The sequence below is a fragment of the Podarcis vaucheri genome, assembly GCF_965113315.1.
Source record: "Podarcis vaucheri genome assembly, chromosome: 8".
Taxonomy (NCBI): Eukaryota; Metazoa; Chordata; class Lepidosauria; order Squamata; family Lacertidae; genus Podarcis; species Podarcis vaucheri.
Window position 1 is genome coordinate 74,307,425 of NC_138766.1, and position 21,726 is coordinate 74,329,150.

The 21,726-nt window shown below is 42.8% G+C and overlaps 1 long non-coding RNA gene across 4 annotated transcripts; it reads left to right on the forward strand.

Annotated features, from left to right (window-relative positions):
• Positions 1-215: 215 nt before the first annotated feature.
• LOC309539635 lies at positions 216-20,139 on the forward strand. Of its 4 annotated transcripts, none has more exons than XR_014222887.1 (4): positions 216-513; positions 16,558-16,640; positions 18,312-18,412; positions 19,482-20,139. It is a non-coding gene; the product is annotated as an uncharacterized lncRNA (long non-coding RNA). The 4 variants fall into 4 exon arrangements; XR_014222888.1 differs by having other exon boundaries at positions 19,523-20,131; XR_014222889.1 differs by having other exon boundaries at positions 16,574-16,640; positions 19,523-20,131.
• The last annotated feature ends 1,587 nt before the right edge of the window (positions 20,140-21,726 follow it).

Below are 21,726 nucleotides of genomic sequence, written 5' to 3' on the forward strand. Positions count from 1 at the left end.
CTGCTTAGTCAATATTTGCCCTTTGTCCACAACTATATGAACGTAAGCAGAGCTCTGCTGGATCAGGCCAAAGGCTCAGCTAGTCCCACCTCCTGTTCTCACAGTGGCCAATCAGTTGCCCTTAAGAAGCCTGCAAAAAGAACTTGAGTGCAACAACACCCTTCCTCCATCTGATTCCCAGGAACTGGCTGCCTTCAGCTCTAACCAGGTGGAGATTGAATTTTACCTGTAGACAGCAACTTATAATGCAAATACTTTAATGTGAGCTCACGCTTCATTTTTGAAATAGTTTTGGAGCGAGTAGAATTGGCTCAGACACCCATCCTTCAAAAGCAGACTTATTTAGTGTGCTGTGGAATGTTGGTTTCTTCCAGCAGATGCTACAGATTATGGCTTGTCTATTCCATTTACAGAACCGGGGATAATAACCTGTGAACTTCTTATAACACCTCACTTATTTGAACAATGAAGGGGTGGATCAGAGGACAGAGAGAGATGCTAGCTCTTTTGAAGGTGAGTTGTTTTTGGTCCAAATCTCTTTCTAACTGTGATAGTTGAATGTAGGGACAATAACACCCTTCACCAACCTTGTGCCCTCTGAGTTTTGGGGACTCATGATCCCTTGTCAAGAGTCAATCTGGCTGGGGTTGATGGGAGCTGTGTATTTCCAAACATTCAGAATGGGTAAGGCTCCAATGGTAGTTTTGCATAATCTCTGGTAGTTATACCATGTGATTCTATTAAGGAACACAGTGACATGAGAATCACACAGTAACCAGCAGGGAGCTTTGGATGAAACATGTTGAAATCCCTCACCACACTGAGAGCCAGTGTGGTGTAGTGGTTAAGAGCGGTAGACTCGTAATCTGGGGAACCGGGTTCGCCTCTCCGCTCCTCCACATGCAGCTGCTCGGTGACCTTGGGCTAGTCACACGTCTCTGAAGTCTCTCAGCCCCACTTACCTCAAAGAGTGTTTGTTGTGGGGGAGGAAGGGAAAGGAGAATGTTAGCCGCTTTGAGACTCCTTCGGGTAGTGATAAAGTGGGATATCAAATCCAAACTCCTTCTCTTTCTCTTGTTTTCACAAGTTGATTTCAGCCTTCGGATAAAGCCCTTGGAATCTTGTGTAAATGAACCTTTGGGTACTAAGTACATGACACAGAAAAGATGCTAATAAATAAGCAGCAGAAATGCTGTTAATAATAATAATAATAATAATAATAAAATAATAATAATAATAATAATAATAATAATAATAATAATAATAATAATAATAATAATAATAATTTATTTATACCCTGCTCATCTGGCTGGGTTTCCCCAGCCACTCTGGACGACTTCCAACAAAGTATTAAAATACAGTGGTCTACTGAACATTAAAAGCTTCCCTAAACAGGGCTGCCTTCAGATGTCTTCTAAAAGTCTGGTAGTTGTTCTTCTCTTTGACATCTGGTGGGAGGGCGTCCCACAGGGCAGGTGCTACTACTGAGAAGGCCCTCTACCTGGTTCCCTGTAACCTGGCTTCTCGCAGTGAGGGAACCGCCAGAAGGCCCTCAGCTCTGGACCTCAGTGTCCAGGCAGAACAATGGGGGTGGAGACGCTCCTTCAGGTTTACTGGACCAAGGCCGTTTAGGGCTTTAAATGTCAGCACCAACACTTTGAATTGTGCTTGGAAACATACTACAAATAACTATATAACAATAATGGTTGATGGATGTTGGGTATGTTTAGCCTGGAGAAGACAAGACAGAGAGGTCTTATGATAGTAATCTTCAAATATCTGAAGGACTGCCACATGGAAAGTGGTGCAAGCTTGTTCTCTGCATCTACAGAGGATAGGATGAACCAATGGATTCGAGTTATAAGAAAGGAGATTCCAACTAAGCATTACAAACAACTTTCTGACGCTAAGCACTGTCTGGCAGTGTAATGGACTCCCTCAGATGGTGGCAGACTCTCCTTCCTTGGAGATTTTTAAGCAGAAGTTGGATGGCAATTTGCCATGTCTTATCTAGCTGAGATTTCTGCATTGGAGAGGTTTGGACTAGATGATCCTTGAGAGTCTCCTCTACAGTTCTATGATTCTATGAACTGCGATGCAGAGGCAATTTGGTCAGCTTGCGGTTGTCAGGAAGAGCCTCATACACTCCTAAAACAGTCCCCACTGAGCCACTGCCACATGCCAGTCTGCCTTCATAACAGGAATTGCCAACTTCCGGGGACCCATAGGCACATACTGTCAGGAGTGCATGCAGGAGCCAAGCCCTGTGACCAGTAGGACTTTGCAGGACTTGGGCCTTCCTTGTTCTGAAGAAGCAAGGCGCAGCCGCACAGCTGAGGCCGCTTGGTAACTCACAGCACCCGGTGGCAAGAGCCGGGAAGGGATATAAGGTCAGCATTTCCCTTCGGCTCTTTGCCACAGCAACATGTTCCCTGCCTTGCTGCGTTTAGCTCCTTGACTCCTTGCTTCTTGATCCTCTGACCCCTGACTTTGTGACTCCTTGCTTCTTGATCCTCAGACCCTTGACTTTGTGACTTCTTTCTTCCTGACCCTCGGACCCTTGGCTTCTTGACTCCCAGCTCTCGGACCCTCGGCTTCCTAACTCCTGGCTTCTGGACTTCCGTTCCTGCTCCTACCCTGCCATCTTGCCCCCGGTCCCGACGTCCCCAGCCGGGATTTTGATCGCCCGTGAACCAGACCACGACACATATGCAACCATGGTCAACCATGACCATGACCAGAGGGGCTGAATTACACACCACACACAGACCCTGCAACCAATTCCATTAGCTACCATAGAATGCTTCTTTTGAGTCTAACTTGCAGAGGGAGGAGAGAGTACCCTGTGGGTACCAGGGAAGGCTTCTGCAGGTGCATGGGCATAGACACATGGTGACTCCTGCTCCATAATGCGCAGCACAAGAGGAGGTGGAAAGGCTGGTTAAATGCTCACAAACTTGACAAAAATAAGGGTGGTGCTTCTTTTTTTTTTACTGACTCAAAACTAGACCCACAGCTGAGCTCTTCATAACCAAATGATCCAATTTCCAAGTAGGAGAAAAATCTCCATGGCATTCTGTACAATCCCCATGAAAAAAAGTTGTTTTTTAAATAATGAAAGCCAACTAATAAAATGAGTATTTCACAGCAAAGGCCCTGCCCAGAATTCATTGGGGTAAAAGGGATGATAGTGTCTTTCCTTCATGGAAATACTGACAAATGTCTAGACTTTTTAAAGAAGGACTCCAGAGGAAGAGATAAGTAACAACTGAGCTTTCTGTTATAAAAACAAAGCTGAAATACATTTGAATGTACAAAAGAAGCAAGATGTAAGGATTTAGCAATTTAGCAATTGCTACGAGTGCTCTTTAAGGCTAAATGATGCAGATGTAGGGTTTCCCCCAGATGCAAGCATTTGGCATATTTTTTTAGTCCTTTGAAAACAGTCAAAGTACTTGAGAGAATTATGTCTATGGTTAGATCACACGAGCACCACTCTATGAGCACTGGAACTCAGATCCACTTGCAGGTCCTAGTATTCATATGCTTTGAAATGGATCTTTGGATTCATAGCAGCTAGGAATTTCCTTTTGCTAACCAATGGAAACTGAAAACCTGAAGATTCCTCAGCAGGTATGCAAAAAGCAAAGCTTGACCCATAAGGAAAATTCCAGGTTGGTGCAGAATGTCATGGCTAGAGAAGTGCAGAAAGCTGATTCTCCGTATTGATTTGTTGCACCTTGAGATCTTCATAGCAAAAAAGGACGTTTTCCAACAACAACAACAACAACAACAACAATAATAATTTATTATTTATACCCCACCCATCTGGCTGGGTTTCCATTACTAATGGTTTAGTAATGCTAATAATATTTTATTATTCATTTAATTTGTAAAATCTTGAAGTGATTAATCATCATCATCATCATCAATGAAAATGATGAATTAAGACAATTTCAAATCCAGTGCAAACTGGAATAAGAGCCTCCGCTTGAAAGGGTGGTGGTGCCAGTCTTGGGGCTGTTCAAGAGCAACTTTAGGTCATGAGACAAATGACCAATGGATACAAGGAAAACATGTTTGTAACATAAAGTAGGATTCAGTTCTGAGATTCCACCTGTGAGCGCTGAAAGCTTCCACCAGCCCCCTCATTCACTCCCACCCGCAGAAGAAGAAGAAGAAGAAGACGAAGACGAAGAAAAAGAAGAAGAAGAAGAAGAAGAAGAAGAAGAAGAAGAAGAAGAGAGAGCAAGTTATGCAGCTAAGGCTGTGCTCAGTCCTTCAAGGAGGAGTGGAAACTGAGAGACCTATCAAGTCCCAAATAAAAGCCAGACCTTTATTTTTCCAGTAATGGAAAACAGTGTTTGGCACCCACAGTGGAATTTAGGGTTATTCGCTCTAGTCCAAACCGGAAAAAAGGAATCTCCCAGAATAAATAGAAGTGAGAATTAGCCGCATAACCAGAGTAACTGGAAAGAGTAGAGCGACCTCAGGAAATAACTAGAATTTGAGCCAAAGCCCATAGAAGTGAATGGGTGTTTCCCATATAACACCACAATGTCAAAATAGATATTTCTTCCAGATTGTATCCCCAGCATTGGAACAATTAGTAAATATTCCTAATTATAAATCACTTAAGAACCTAAAAATGCAACCCCAGGGATTTTTTATTAAATCAGAGCGCTTATGCGTATATTAGTTCTTTTAAAAAAGAAAGAAAGAAAAGGAAAAAGAAAGGGCCACAATGTAAGTGGAACACTTATTTCAGATATAAACGTGAACCCAAGCAGTATTAAGTTTTGGAACAGGTCATAAATTTTTAGCTATGATTCCAGGTCTATCCAACCTTTCTAGTGTAGGGAAAATATTTGGAGAGATATAAAAGACCCTGGAATGAGCCCACTTTCTCAAGATGAGTCTTCTATATGGTAGGGAAATAAGCAAATATTTCCCACCCTCTGAAGATTTCTGCTAAAGATCCAATAGCCAGAGAAATGACATCCAGATTCAAATGGTATTTCAGATGTTATTTCTGATTCTTTGGCATTCGATCCAGAGTTTCCATCACCCGCAGTGGCTCCCATTGGAACTTGGATAACTTGCATCAGCACATTTCTGAGCGCAATTCAAAGTGTTGGTGCTATCCTTTGAAGCCCTAAATGGCTCCAGCCAGGTGTAACTGAAGTAGCGTCTCCAACCCCATCTTTCAGCTTCGACACTGAGGTCCAGCTCTGAAGCCTTCTGGCGGTTCCCAGCAAGCAGGCAACTACCTTCTTGGTAGTTGAGCCCATCCTGCGGAACACCCTCCCATCAGATGTCAAGGAGATAAACAACTATGTGACTTTTAGAAGACATCCCTGTATAGGGAAGCTTTTCATGTTTGATGTTTTACTGCGGTTTTATAAATTGTTGGAAGCTGCCCAGAGTGGCTGGGACAACCCAGTCAGATGGGTGGCATATAAACGGTGTCTCCAAAATTTTTTACACATCACTTGGGAAGACAGGTGAACTAATGCCAGTGTACTGGAAGAAGCAGAGATCACCAGTGTCGAAGCAACGATCCTTCAACATCAGCTTCATTGGACTGGTCATGTTGTTTGGATGCCTGATTATCGTCTTCCTAAGCAACTACTCTATTACAAACATAAAAATGGAAAGCGTAATGCTGGTGGTCAACAAAAGAGGTTTAAAGACTCTCTCAAGGCAAATCTAAAAAAATGTAGTGGAAACACTGATAACTGGGAAACACTGGCCTGCGAGCGCTCCAGTTGGAGAACAGCCTTTACCAAAGGTGTCATGGTCTTTGAAGATGCTCAAACTCAGGACGAAAGGGAGAAATGTGCTAAGAGGAAGGCACATTTGGCAAACCCTCACAGTGATCAACTCCTGCCAGAAAACCTATGTCCCCACTGTGGAAGGACGTGTGGATCCAGAATTGGCCTTCACAGTCACTTACGGGCTCACTGTTAAAACCGTGTTCATGAAAAACAATCTTACTCGGCTGTGAGTGATGGCCAAAAATGAATATAAATTAATTATTATTGTTATTGTTATTGTTGCTATTTTTATTTTAATAGATTTGCTGTCAGGAGACTTCTTTTACAACATCTGGATTTACGTATAAGCTAAACAAGCTATAGCTTAGGGCCCCACTCTCTTGGGGCCCCCCCACAAATTGAAAGAAAAAAACACTGGATGTACATTTCCAAAATATAAGATAAAAATAAAATAAAAATAAAACCTACATACAGGAACAGTGTTTTGTGTTGTGATGGCTCCTATGATGTAAGTAAAGGGTCCCGCCTGCTAGCCTGCTCCCTAAAATATCACTGGTTTGCTCATTTCTATATATTGTATAGGGTACCTACATTCTGCACGGACTGGTTGCATGGCAATATGTGCAAATGGTTTCAGATACCATTAGGTCCATAAAGGACCATATAGCATATTGATGCTTTTGAATTGTGGTGCTGGAGGAAACTCTTGAGAGTCCCATGGACTGCAAGAAGATCAAACCTATCCATTCTTAAGGAAATCAGCCCTAAGTGCTCACTAGAAGGACAGATCGTGAAGCTGAGGCTCCAATACTTTGGCCACCTCATGAGAAGAGAAGACTCCCTGGAAAAGACCCTGATGTTGGGAAAGATTGAGGGCACAAGGAGAAGGGGAAGATGGAGGACGAGATGGTTGGACAGTGTTCTCGAAGCTTCCAGCATCAGTTTGACCAAACTGTGGGAGGCAGTGGTAGACCGGAGTGCCTGGTGTGCTCTGGTCCATGAGGGTCACAAAGAGTCGGACACGACTAAACGACTAAACAACAACAGCATATATTCTACACAAAACACAGCAACACTTTGTTGTTGACAAAGGACAGCTGGACATATAAAGGGCCCAATTACCTTCAGTAGCTTAGGGCCTCATCAAACCTAAATCTGGCCCTGACACCGAGGTGGCCTGTTGCCTGCTGAAGTCCCATTGAAAACAGCCAGAGGCTGTATGGCAGTGTGCCAAAGTCCCACTGAAGATGGCCGGCAGTTGCCAAACGGGATGCCAAAGTCCTGTTCAAAATGGCCAGAGTCTTGCAAAGCAGCATGCCTTGTCAAATCACTTCCACAGCCATTGAGAAAAGAACACGAGATTAATCCAGAAAGCCTCCGAAAAAGGAGGATGTGGAAGCTGCTACTTGTTACATGGCTTACGCTACGCCGCATGAATCATCCTTCGCTGTATACTCGAGTAATTGTAATTGCTTTTAATAATTTTCGGCTAGAAAACTATGATAGTTGCGGACAGCTATAAATAACTGTAATGAAACACGTTATTTGTGCTGTGCCTTTGCAAGCACTTGTTTAGCTCTCTTGCCGCTAACTTGAAACATCTGCTTTCTTTAGAAGTCGAGAGGCATTCCATAGCAACAAATAGAGCTCTCAAAGTGACTCATGTACTAAATGGCAACATTTGACAAGATTCAGCAGTTGATTTCTAGCGGGGAAGGAGGCTGTGGCGAAATGGAAAATTCAGTATGTCTTCTTTAAATAATAATAATAAAAGAAAACACCCATCTGTCTCACATCATGCTTATATAACAGTACACCGCAAGCTACCACATCATATGGCAAGGGGGCATCTTTAACAATCCCCACTTCCTTTACCTCCAAATCAGATCCAGAGCACAATAAGAACATAAGAGCTCTGCTGGATCAGGCCAGAGGCCTCTGAGAGTAGAGGAAGAAAACGGCCTTTGTGGCTAGTGGCTATTGATAGCAGGATCTTCCATGAATTTTCAAGGACCGCCTCTTTGCATATGGACCTATCCGGACCCTGAAATCATATTTTGAGGCCCTTCTCCGTGTGCCTTTTTCTTGAGAGGTCCAGAGGGTGGCAATGTGAGAAGAGGCCTGTTCTGCAATGGCTCTCTGTTTTTGGAATGCTGTCCCCAGGGAAGTTCAGCTGGTGGCTTCATTATACACCTTTAGGAACCAGGCAAAAGCGTTCCTCTTTGACCAGGCCTTTGGCTGATTGGCATCCAATGCCCTTTAAAAATGTGGGGGGGGGGGTTATTGGGTGGGGGTATAAATTAGTATTAGTATTATTAGTATTATATTTTTAAAGCCATCTTCAGCTCATCCGCTTTTGCTTGACCCATATATTTACCATTTTGAATACCAGTTAATTTCACCGGGTCCAAGAGCTTTTCTTCATTGTTCTGTGGCTTTGCCTTACAATATAATAATAATAATAATAATAATAATAATAATAATAATAATACCCTGCCCATCTGACTGGGTATCTTTTCTTACCCGACAAATTAAAACTTTGTTAAGCAAAATCTCTCTTTGGATGTTCCACATATCTGATTATGATCCAATTCAGTGGGTTAGATTGGATTTTCCCAAGGCATAGCCACAGAACAAGGAGAAAGGCTTGCAGACTTGGAGGAATTAATCAGTACACAACATGATCAAAATATGGGTCAGGCAAAAAATGCAGATAAGCATCTTGTAGAAGCATGTTCTTTACATGCCGTGTGAACAAGTGCTTTATTGCCTGCCCTGAATCTGTCAACATGCAGCTACGCTGGATAACACTATGTTCTAGTATCTGGTATATGCAGAAAGAAATGGATATACAGTGGTACTTCGGGTTAAGAACTTAATTCGTTCTGGAGGTCTATTCTTAACCTGAAACTGTTCTTAACCTGAAGCACCACTTTAGCTAATGGGGCCTCCAGCTGCTGCTGCGCCGCTGCACGATTTCTGTTCTCATCCTGAAGCAAAGTACTTAACCTGAGATAATATTTCTGGGTTAGCGGAGTCTGTAACCTGAAGCGTATGTAACCCGAGGTACCACTGTACTGTAATAGTTGGGAATTGTTTGCATTTTTAGTGGCACTGGGGAGGGATGCTCTGCCCATTGAGATTAAGGAGCAAGAAGGAAATGGGGGGACAGACCTATGTGGATAAGCTCAACATCAGGATTTCCAGAAAATTTCATCCTTAATCACAATTCCCCCCCCATCTCATTTGTATATCACAAAAATAGCACAATAAATGTGGAAAATATCTACAACATATGTTTCATTGTTAGTGGTCAGTGTACAAATTCTTGGTTCATGAATTGGTTTAAAGAATTAGGAAGGGGAAGAGAGGGAGTGGGGAGTGGTGTGTTATGCTTCTATTCTTCTACTTAGTGTATGTGTGGGGTTTTGTGTCAGTGTTACTTGTATGGGTTCTCTTACTATTCACTTGTAGTAATCACGAAATATTTTAATCAATGTCATTCTTACAAAATCACACGGGCAGGATGATTTATAAGTTGTATCTTTTAAAAAATAAAAATGTTGTGTTAGGAAACCGGAATTTCTGCAGCGTCACACCTGACAATCTCTGCACAAACTCACTGGCTTGTGTTTACTGAGCTAGCAGTTTTCAGTGTGACGAAGACTTTAAATCCCACCATTGACCTGAGCTTTTATTTCAAACCGTTTGCCCATGCTGTCGTGGCACCTGGTAGACGGACAAATATTTGCAAGAAAACCACTTGCTTGGAACAGTCAGGCCTGGGCTGCCCCCCACCCCCACCCCGCTCCTTGGTGGGTCCTTGCCAGCATTCGGAGGACATAGTACAATATGTTTCTATGTGAGTCATTTGCAGTGACATAGATGTGCTCTTGTGCAAAGCTCAAAAGCAGCTTTAAGTGTGCCAAGATGGGAATCGTGGTCTTGTTCTTTAAGAAGAGACATTTTTAGGCTGGAAAGTTTTACATTGGCTATCTGTGTGTGATAGGGTCTGTGTACCAAAGACCTCTCAGATTTATAAGGGGGGGGGAATGAGGGTGATCTGTGCTGAACTCTTCCTCCCTTTCCCCTGGCGATCTATTGCCCGTGACCACCTTTGCTCATTCCTGGTACCAGAGTTGAACTGATGACAAAAAGGGAAGAGCTATAACCACTGATGGAGGTGGAATTTTTATTCAGTTCACACTTAAAGGCAAATCTACCGAATTCACACTTTATGAGAAGCAAAACAACGACAACACCCCTCGAAATTTGCATTTATCCGAATTTGGCAATGCAGCTCTCCGGCCAAGTGGTGTGTACAAAAATGCACCTAAGAGAGTAACACTTCTGCATGAATACGTAGTGAAAATAACATGCAAAGATGGATTCTTTGCAGAGGAAATTGCTTTGCAAAAGTGTGGGCTTTAGGCAAAATTGCATCAAAACAAATATTAGGTTTTTTTTTGTTTGTTTAAATTTTAGTATTTTATATAAATGTATGAAAAGCAAAGGCAACAAGAACAACAACCACAGTTATTTATACTCTGCCCATCTGGCTAGGTTTCCCCAGCCACTCTAGGTGGCTCCCAGAATTTATAACACGATAAAACATCAAACATTAAAAACTTCCCTAAACAAGGGCTGCTTTCAGATGTCTTCTAAAAGTCATATAGTTATTTATTTCCTTGACATCTGATGGGAGGGCGTTCCACAGGGCAGGTGCCACAACCAAGAAGGCCCTCTGCCTGGTTCCCTGTAACCTTACTTCTCGCAGTGGGGGAACTGCCAGAAGGCCCTTGGCTCTGGCTCTGGACCCAGGAGATGGAGTGACTCCAACTAGTCCAGCATTCTGTTCTCACTGTGATGCCTATAGGAACCCCACAAGCAGGACCCAAACACAACATCACTCTCCCTTTCCTCCATTTGCCTCCAGCAAATGGTATTCAGAAGCATTACTGCCTCTGACAGTGGAAGCAGAGACTAGCCCTTGTAGCCATTGATAGCCCTCACCTCCACAGATAGCCTCCTACCAGTTTTCTGTGCATTCAGCCAATGAGTGAAGCCACAGTCGTGCTTGACACGTGCTACAAAGAAATTTTAGAGTTACACATCATCTGCTCATAGTCTTCCACGCTGTTTAAATTATAGTAATCATTTCAAAATTGCACCTATTCATATAAATTAGCACATGCAAATCTGCATCTCATTTTGCCCTCTTTTTTGGTAATGTGGCCACCCCAGAGCCACTGGCACCCTTTATCAATGGCTACGACTGCCCAGAATCATGCAGAGCCCATGGTTACAGTGAAAATGTAAAGGTAAAGTGAAAGGGGGGGTGCGGGTGGTGCTGTGGTCTAAACCACTGAGCCTCTTGGGCTTGCCGATCAGAAGCAGTTCAAAAGCACGCCAGTGCAAGTAGATAAATAGATACTGCTGTGGTGGGAAGGTAAACGGTGTTTCCACGCACTCTGGTTTCCGTCTGTCAGCATCGCCCTTGAGCCAGTGCCACTAACTGGACTCATCCGCTTCAGCCCCAACTGGGATAGGCGAGCTGGGTAGCACTTCCAGAGACCACCTTCTGCACAGGAACAGGTCAAAGTGCTGTGGACTCACAGCTTAGAGTTGTGAGCACCAGATTCACTCCAACAAAAAGACAGTCAATGCACAGCAGAGTCTAGCAGAGTATACAAACAACTCGGAGAGCAGCTCTGTAGAATATCTTCTTTATTCCATAACTACAACTATAATACAACTATATACAGAGCTTAAATAGGTCTAAGCATAAATAAATGCTGCACTGCACTGAGTGTCTGCAGCTGCTCTTAGCAGCAACCTTATCTCTACACACGATCTCTAACACTCAGTCTCTCTCTCTCTCCGACACTGACTCTTTGATGTGGTGCTGGAGCAGAATAAGTAGAGAGCAGAACACGCCTCCTCCTCTCTGGAGAATCAGCAGACTCCTCAGGAGATTCTTGGATATGGGAGGGGTGAAATCTCCTCACCGTCATGGTGTTCCGTTGCACTAGAAGCGGTTTAGTCATGCTGGCCACATGATCTGGAAAGCTGCCTGTGGACAAATGCTGGCTGAAAGCGAGATGAGCAACGCAACCCCATAGTCTGGACCTAACCGTCCAGGGGTCCTTTACTTTACCTTTTACTGTGAAAAGGTAATGAAACAATGTTTGCCTCTTCTTAGACCCTGCCACTGTTATATAACAGAGTGAGGCAGGTGCATCAGGTGGGAGATGTTAGGGAATGCAACAAGTGGTTACTGCTGGAGCCTGGGCAGTACCCCCTAAGATAGTCTCCTACTCTCAGGTGCAGTAGAGCAATGTTCTTCAATCTTGGCTCCCCAGATGTTGTTGGACTGCAACGCCCATCATCCCTGACTCCTGGCTAAACTGGCAGGTGATGATGGGCATTGTAGTCTAACAATGTCTTGGGACCCATGGTTGATGAGCGCTGCAGTAGAGGGTACTGCTCCACCACCAATGTTAAAATAATGATCTATTCCTGGTCCAGTACATGAAACAAGGGCATGATCTCTCGTCTTTTAGCCCAGGCAGCAAAATTTATTGGGCCAATGCTAGCAGACCTGTTGACAAAGTAAGAATGCTGATATTCTACCAGATAGATAGGTATCTTGAGTATTACTTTCTAAATCCTATAGTGGCCAGGAGCTTGGCACACACATCTGACAGCTGTTTTAGAGCTAGGAACTCACAGTATAGGTAACATCTGGCATGGCTGACACTGGCAGTGGAAAAATCCAGTTTATCTTTGGGGACTGCTGGAAGGGATTTGCAGTAATTAAGGCCTGATCCTGCAGGAGGAGTTCACCAGGGCCTAAGGGTCTGCCTGAACAGCTCTTTTATCAAGGTCACAGGCATGTGTTGCCAATGGCAGTGTGCATTAGGGAGGCATAGCTGAAGATAAGGCAGCTTTCAGCAACCTGGTGCCCCTCATATGTTTGTTGGATGACAATTCCCATCAGCCCCAGCCGGAATGACAGTCCAAAACATACACTGGGCACCACTTCAATGAAGGCTGCTTTATGGGGATAGCTCAGTTGCTCAAAGCTGACCTGCCGAAGGAGAAAACAATGAAAAGCAACAGGAAAAGGTCACAACTCCAGCTTTTCAATGATGAGGACCAAAGTAGGTCTTGAAAGATATATATGGTGATACATATCACAGCTGATCAGATTTCACTTACTTGGTATCTATAACATTACAATCCCATTAGTCTTCTATTCACACATAACGCCTGCCAATTCAATATTTGAAATATTTCTAAGACTGGGGAAAAATATATCTATATAACCAACCTTAATATTTTTGTACAGATTGTCCTGTTCTTTCTCCTCCATTAATGGCAGCTGGAAAGCAACAGAAACGTATTCAGGGCTGGTTCCAGAATAATGGTTTCCCTCTGTGCGTGTGTTCTGGAAGGAGTCCCACGGAGGAATACATGGGGGGAATGCATGTTGCATCGGAGCAGAACATTTGCAGACATCTTGCTGAGATCCACGAGCAGGACTGGCAAACAAGGTCACCGGGGAGATTTCCCAAATTTCAGGGCTATTTGAGGGGAATTTGCTTGCTTGAGTGCTTTTTATGTGTGGAATCCAGCCTAGCGCTAAGTGAACATTCCATCGGCGCAAGCATTTCTGCTTGCGCTACAGAATGCTTCCCACCTCCCCCTCCTAAATGTGCCCCCAAACCTCCAAAGCAGATGTTGGAAGGATAGTGGAAGAGGTCCCATTGTGCAAGTGGAAACTTTTGAGCGGACGGGACAGGTTAGTTGAATATGTGTTTTCAGAAAGGCATGTCTCAATAGCACAGTTTTTAGGAGAGGTCTAAAAGAAGGCAGGTGTGATTCCTGCTGAACCTCTACCAGCAGGGAGTTCCACAAGGGAGGACCTGCCACACTAAAGCATCAGTCCAACAGAAGCTCAGGGACATTGGGAACCACAAGCAGTGCTCAGTGATCGAGGCAGAGCATAAGGCATCAAATGGTCTTTAATGCACACTGGGCCTAAGCCATTTAGGGCTTTGTGAATTCATGCAAGAACCTTGAACCTGGTCTGGTAGAAAACTGGTAACAATTTCAGCTTTCTCAGCTGCATTCTGATCTAGCTGCATCTTCTAGACCAGATACAAGGACCCCCCCCCCCCAAGCACGTCACAGTAATCAAATTTTCTGATGTGAGAGACTGCCATTGCTGCTGGCATACTCACTTTGGTTGGGTATCTCTTGTTATCTAATAGGCTTGCAATAGTTACTCTACAGAAGCAAGAAATGAGAGGATATTTATATATTTCAACCAAGCTGGAAACCTTGTGTGAGATTATTTTGAGTTGAGGAAAAGCTGTGGCTTAGGGGGGAAAAGTAATCTAAGAAAATTTGGATTTGCTTAGCCAGCTCTCTTTTGTTTACATACTGGGTCTTGTAAGTAAGAAGTGAAATAGAAGATAAATGGCTACTTTTTAACCAAATAATTGTTATTACAAAACCCTTAATTCATCTGCTGCACACATGGGCAAAATCAGGATTTAATTTTTTAAATTTTATTTTCATGCTTAAAGTAATATTTTACTTTTAATGTAAAATATATTATGCTATGCCCTGTTCACAAGAGCCTTAAAATATCCAGTGCTCTATACTATTGGAAACTGGTGGGGTTTAACTTGGAGAAGCCACAGTCAGTGGAAGGTTGGGTGGTCTGGAGCTTATTGGACACCCAGATATTATATGGTTTCCAGAAAGACTGTGGTTTAATTGTGGCCATTTCATTTTGATTCCGAACACTGAACCATTATTACACATACATATTTTACGGGAGAGGTAATTGCAACTCCATTGGCCTCAACATGATATAATTAAAAGATTCTGGCATTTGCAATTATCCTGCACACATCTGCAGCTTTGTATACTTTACACCTCTATGAGTTATACATAACCCGCCCACCCCTAATTGAGATTAACAAGGAGATGGTATTGTCACACACACACACCTATTGGAGGTTAGCAAGGAGACCATGTTGTCAGTCATTATGCCTCACACATTTTTCAATGCAATGTTAACCTTGTTTATTGAGAAATAAATCCCACTGAGCATCGTAGGGCTTGCTCCCAGGTAAGGCGGCAGTCCTATAGGCAAGAAGCTGGCATAAAGCAAACTCAGTAGAAGTTAAGCTGCCATAAAGTACATTGTATCCAAACTGCATTCAGGAGCAAGGATACTTCTGGTTGAGCTGGCCTAAGCCTGGCAGAGGGAAAAACAAGCTATTAAAATGGTGTTTGGGTTATACTACTCTTTTTGCCAGCTTAACTCATGCTGGGGTTGCCAGGCCATGTGATGGATCTAAATGGGCTTAGGATCCAGCCTATTCCCCCCCCTCCATCTCTGGTCCTGGCTCTATCCTGCCCCCTTTTCAGGGCTGACACCAGCTTAAGATCTGTCAGGCATGGGTTTGGGAACATGCCCTTGCTGAGATACTGTGTTTGTTGTTGTTTAGTCATTTAGTCGTGTCTGACTCTTTGTGACCCCATGGACCAGAGCACGCCAGGCACTTCTGTCTTCCACTGCCTCCCGCAGTTTGGTCAAACTCATGCTGGTAGCTTCAGGAACACTGTCCAAACATGTCATCCTCTGTCGTCCCCTTCTCCTTGTGCCCTCCATCTTTCCCAGCATCAGGGTCTTTTCCAGGGAGTCTTCTCTTCTCATGAGGTGGCCAAAGTATTGGAGTCTCAGCTTCACGATCTGTCCTTCCAGTGAGCACTCAGGGCTGATTTCCTTAAGAATGGAGAGGTTTGATCTTCTTGCAGTCCATGGAACTCTCAAGAGATACTGTGTAGAGTCACCCTTAAAAGTTTAGTCAGCACAGGGATCAGTAAGAGGCAGCAGCCTTATCCGTTCTCTGGGAAATCAGTGTTGCATGAAGGAAGGATCTAGCAGGGTTCAAGTCCTATAGCATCTATCCAGTATTCAGAATGAATTATTGCTGCAAGTGATCTCAAGGAACCATGGGATTGTGCCTTATGTGTACATCTCATAACCTAACACTTCATTCACTATATGAATGGGAAAGGAGAACTTTTGGTAGGCTTCACTATAGTTCTCCCCAGTTGCTCCTAAGCCAGTTCATTTTTTAAATTCTTCTTTCTTACTTGTTGATAATGGCTCTTCTTGCAGCAGATTCACCTGTCATTCCTTGATGAAGCAAAACCATTCATCCATTGCACAGCTCTGACTGGTGCTGCGGAAATACATTCCCCTAGCAATCAAGGCACTAGCTTGGCGAAGGATGTCTGAATGACCTCTCAAGGGACATGCTAATGTGAAAAGCATCGCTGGGTCCTTCACCACCAGTCCATCTTTGTGGAAAGGTCCATAGAGTCAAATCTCCAGGCTATCAAGTATTTGAATGTAAGCCATCATTGCTTGGTGATGAGGTGCTTAAAATGCAATGGCATAACGGGAAAGGTATAAGGAATGCAATGTTTTCCCAGGCCCAAGAACCTACTAGCCTATATGCTGTGCACATGATATAACTATCTGCTAAAAAATATGCTGCATATGTCCTTTAAAAAATCCCTAATCCAAAAAAATCCAATAGGTGACTTTCTTGAGCTTCTTTTGACCGGTTTCTATGTAATTTAAGTCTGCTGTGTTGCATGGAGGTATGTAGCTTCTTGAGTTCAGCAGTGCAACTGTATACACCAGATAAGGGTATCTAACAAGAGAACATTTGTATTTATTTCTACCTAGCACTTTTTCTCAGCAGTACACTTTCTTTTGGCAAACGCTACAATGAAGTCTAAGGAGGAAGACATTACAAGACACGTCTCCTGGTGAGATAGTACTTCCCTTGCATGTTGTGCAAGCTGCAAAGCCAACAGCCAAATGACATCATCTGCTTCAAAAGCAGCAATGATGCATCCTGGAATGTCATTTAAAAATTAGGCTTATATGGTCAAGAAGCTTTCCTTGGTTCCTGTAAATGTCCACACATATTTAATGTAATATTGTTTTCATATAATTTGGACACTGTTCTCCAACTCAAATGGTGTGGCATTGCGTTTATTAAACAATAAGGATTTATGGAACATTCTAAAACACTTTGTTTTTGAGAATTAAAGCTCTTACAAATTCACTCAAGCACCAAATAGAATGAAGAGTGCATATTATTGCATAAGAAAGTAATAGCTCTGGTGTATCAGGCCCATGGCCCATCTAGTTCAGGATCCTACCATGGTCAAACAGATTCACTTGACAATACCAGCAAGCAGGACCTGAACACAATTGGATTCTCCTCTGTCTCCAATAGTGGATATGGAGCATAGCCATCATGGTAAGAGAAATTCATAGAGGATAATCTGTGGCTACTAATACTCTTGTAAGAAAGAAGGCACCTGCTTTAACTTCAAAATGGTGGAAGCCATAAACACAAACTCTCATATATTGAATTAGATCCCGTTTGAAGCTGCCTCTCCCACAAACCTAAAAACTGTAGCTGAGCAATCCTATACTCACATAACTGGGAGGAATCCCCATTGAAGCCTCTGCAAGTATCTAGGGTCCTCCTCTGAGGTCACATCTAAATCTGTAATGGTTCTGCCAGGGAGTTAGTGGGATGCTACAACTGGTTGTCACAGGATCCTGGCTACACCAGGACATTTCAGGGTGGCCTGGAGTCTTTCTGTCAGCCTAGTTGCACACATGTTCCCCAGATGCTGATGGTTTATTAATTTATATACGTACCGCTTAAGGCCAAAGTAGCCTAGTACTTGCCAATCAGAAGGTTGGCGGTTCGAATCCCCGCGACGGGGTGAGCTCCTGTTGCTTGGTCCCTGCTCCTGCCAACCTAGCAGTTCGAAAGCACGTCAAAGTGCAAGTAGATAAATAGGTACCACTCCAGCGGGAAGGTAAACGGTGTTTCTGTGCACTGCTCTGGTTCTCCAGAAGTGGCTTAGTCATGCTGGCCACATGACCCGGAAGCTGTACGCCGGCTCCCTCGGCCAATAAAGCAAGATGAGCGCCGCAACCCCAGAGTCAGCCATGTCTGGACCTAACGGTCAGGGGTCCCTTTACCTTTAAGCATTTTACAAGTCTACACAAACATTGAAATAAAAACATCCACAATTAAAACACAACACAAAGCAATCGCATTCGAACATTAAAACACTCACATCCCATAAGCAATCCCATTAAAACAACGCACCAAATTAAAACCGAAGACGGGCTCAGAAATCAAGGGAATGCCTGTGTGGATGGATACATCTTCAAAAGCCGGTGGGATACCAATACAGATGGGCCCCCTTTTTTATTTCAGTGGGGAATGCCTCTCATAATGCCTCTGCCATTTGTGAAAAAGCCTGCCGCTGCGTCACCATACACCCATTGCAGGATGAATCATGTTCTATTGGCTTGTGCTCCTCTTGGAGCAGAGCAAAAGTATGTGAAGGGATGCCCACATGTTGATAGTGCCATGCACTATCTAACTTGGTGTTGATAAAATCCAGTTGGGAGCATCAGATTGAGAAACTGCTAGTGAACCCCAAGCAGTGGAACTCTCAACACTGGAACACTTAAGAAGACAGAAGGTGGACAGCACTGTCTTAGAGTGAGTAACCAAATCTTGTTAGGAGACCAGTAAGTCTTTCTTTCTTTCTTTCTTTCTTTCTTTCTTTCTTTCTTTCTTTCTTTCTTTCTTAAGATCTACCTGGGAGGGCTCTTCAGTGGGAGGTAAGCCACAACAGAAGACTCTGGCAGTAGTTTAGTCAGGCTATGGGGAGGGTAAAGGAAATTGAACTTGTGCTGAGATTTTAAAAAGTACCCCCTCATTTTAAAGACCAATGCCTCTTGTTTATTTAACTTAATACTATGTTACATTGTATAGGTATAATCAGGAGCTGCTAAGTATAAAGGAACTTGAAATGTTACAAAGAAGTTTCTCAGGTGCATTGATGTGTGTGGTGTGTTAATGTGTTGCAAGCAGGCCCTCCCAGCTCTTTCCCCATTTGGACAAATGGATTAGATTGTCACCAATATTTGAAAACACAGGAGCTTCTAGTATAACAGAAAACAAACTAGTAAGAAGTTTTTCAGTTTTCGGAGAACTGGGGGAACATCCCTGCAAATCCCAATTATTAAAAAGGCTACTGCGAAGAATTGAATCAAATTATTAGCAATGTAAATGTGGTGTTTTGTTGTGAAAGCAGCACACACTGGGTGCAATTCTGTATATACTTACTTGTGAATACGTTTGATTGAACTCAATGGAATTACTTCCAAATAGACATGTTTGGGTTGTACTTATAAGCATCCAAATCCTAAACTTTTCTATTGATCTGTTTGGTTTTGCAGTGGTATAACTTATAGTCTCTGCCTAAAGTATTTTAATTGTGTATTTCAATTATGAATGCTTATACCTGAATGCTTGTGCAATTTATTTAATGCTTAGCAGCATATTTTGGCATTATTCAATAAATAAATGAATAAATAAATAGCTTGACGTGCTAGATTTTCTGCTAAGAAAATTTGGTACAAGTGCGTTAAGCTTATCAGCCATACCTGCACATAAGAGAGACTATGCTATATTCCATGAGATGGAATGAAAATGCTGCACAACTACACCCGAATAAGATTCTCGTTTGAAGCCAAAATAAAATTGCATTCTGCTTGCAATTCAGCATGCCGACAGAAATCCGAACCTGATCTTTATTCACACCAGGATCCAGTCCAGTAACCACAGCTTGAACCAAACCACACAAGTCTTTATCTGTTGAGCTCTTCAATACCCCAGTGAATGTGAGCTATACCATGAACTCGTTCTTATAGAGTTTGTCAGAAGACTGCTAACTTAACTCCAGCTGTCGATGACTCTTCAAAGAAAGAGAGTAAGAGATAACATTCCAGTTAAGAAGTTCCCTTGACTGGTTTCAAAATAATTCGTCCACTTACATTTTCAGAGATCACTCTATTACTTTGCACACAGAAGTTTGAAATGGTAAATACTGAAGACAAGGGGAGAGGAGAGATTATTGCTGCATGGGAGAGCTCAGTTTTCGACAACTTGTAATAGTTTGAATCTAAAAAGTGTGTGTGTTTGTGTGTCTTTCTTTTGTATTATTTTGTGGTATACATGGTTTTGTGACATATAAATTGAAAAAAGGCTTTATTTTGTAGTTTTTCACAATACATTACAGCTATGCTTTAGGGTTGAATAAAATTTGCAACTCAATACATTCCTGCTTTTCTCCTCTTTGGGTATATGTAGGCCATAGGGAGCTGCTTTCCAAAATCTATTATCACATTCACACCATATATTTAAAGCACATTGTTTCCCCCATGGAATCCTCAGAACTGTAATTTACATCCCCAACACCCTTAAAAAAAATATACAATTCACAGGATTCTTTCAGGAAAGCAATGTGCTTTAAATGTATGTTGTGGAATTGACCTTAAAAACAGGGGTCTTCTCTATCAGGTGTGATCTGATCCTTTAAACTAGAGGGTGTGAACTTGTATACAAACCATGTGTCCTACCACTGAGCTATGGGACCCCCATGAATTTATATTACAAATATATGGGTCAGCTTTGAGTTAGCTGCCTATTAGCCATCAGTTCTATACCACATTTAACTCTCATTGGTTTTGTCCAAAAAAAATTTATGAGAAAGGTCACTTTTTGAGCATTTCCTGACACCTTCTCTCAAAAATTATACTAGAAACATTAATAATAATAATAATAATAATAATAATAATAATAATAATAATAATAATAATAATAAATTTATTATTTGTACCCTGCCCTTCTGACTGGGTTGCCCCAGCTACTCTGAGTGGCTTCCAGCATATACAGAAACAAAAAAATAGTTTCTATGTAAGTTTAGTGTGTGTATGCATCTTTTGACTACTAAACAGTAAAAATACAAGCAATTTGGGTTGTGGGAATTGCCAGATAATCACTAGGAAGATGCCCCGTAACTGAGAACTGAGTCATACAACCAATTTTTTCTTTGATCATTGTTCTACAAAGCAGAAGATGAACAAGGCAACATGAGGTTGAGGGGCCGGGAGGGGATAGAGCCATGACTCCCACTCGGTACCCCCTACACTAGCCTGCTGCCCTCCAGTGCAGTGGAAGATACTAGCCTTCTACCACCATTGGAGTAAGATGCAACTTCTAGTCCAACTGGCTTCCATAGGTGCCTTGGGTGAGGACACCATCTTGTATTTTGCCTAAGGGCTCATTTCCTACATTGTATGGAACTGACATCCTGATGGGATGGGATCTGTAGGTGGTCTTCTCTTCCAGAGCGCAGCAATTGGCTGGCTATATAAGGGGTGAGACATAGAGCTTCATCATAGGTCTTCTTCTTCTTCTATCACTCATAGCCAAGTAAGATTATCTTCCATAAACACAGTTTTAACAGTGAGTCCGTAAGTGACTGCGGAGGCCAATTCTGGATCCACACGTCCTTCCACAGTGGGGACTGGTTTCCGGGCGGGAGTTGATCACGGTGTGGATTTGCCAAGCATGCCTTCCTCTTAGCATGTTTCTCCTATGGGTTGAACCATCTAAAAAGAGTCATAATGAGGGAGTATGCCTTCTTCATCCAGAGGTGCTTTCACTTCTGAATCATTTCAGGTACAAACAGCACATCTAACACATTTATTCCTAAGGCAAACTGAGTGAGAATACAGTCCTGGACCTTCTCCAAAGTGATTGTTTGCCAGATCATAACAAGTCATAGCAGTCAATAGGAAGAGGCTCGTGATTGGCAGATGGCCAGCTTTCCAAAGGGACACTTGAATGGAACTCTGGGTCAGTCACTTTGACTCAGCTTGATCCCCTCGCAGGGTTGTTTTAAGTACAAAATTTCCATGTATGCTGCACTGAGCTTATTGGAGGCAGGACACGGTACAAAAGTA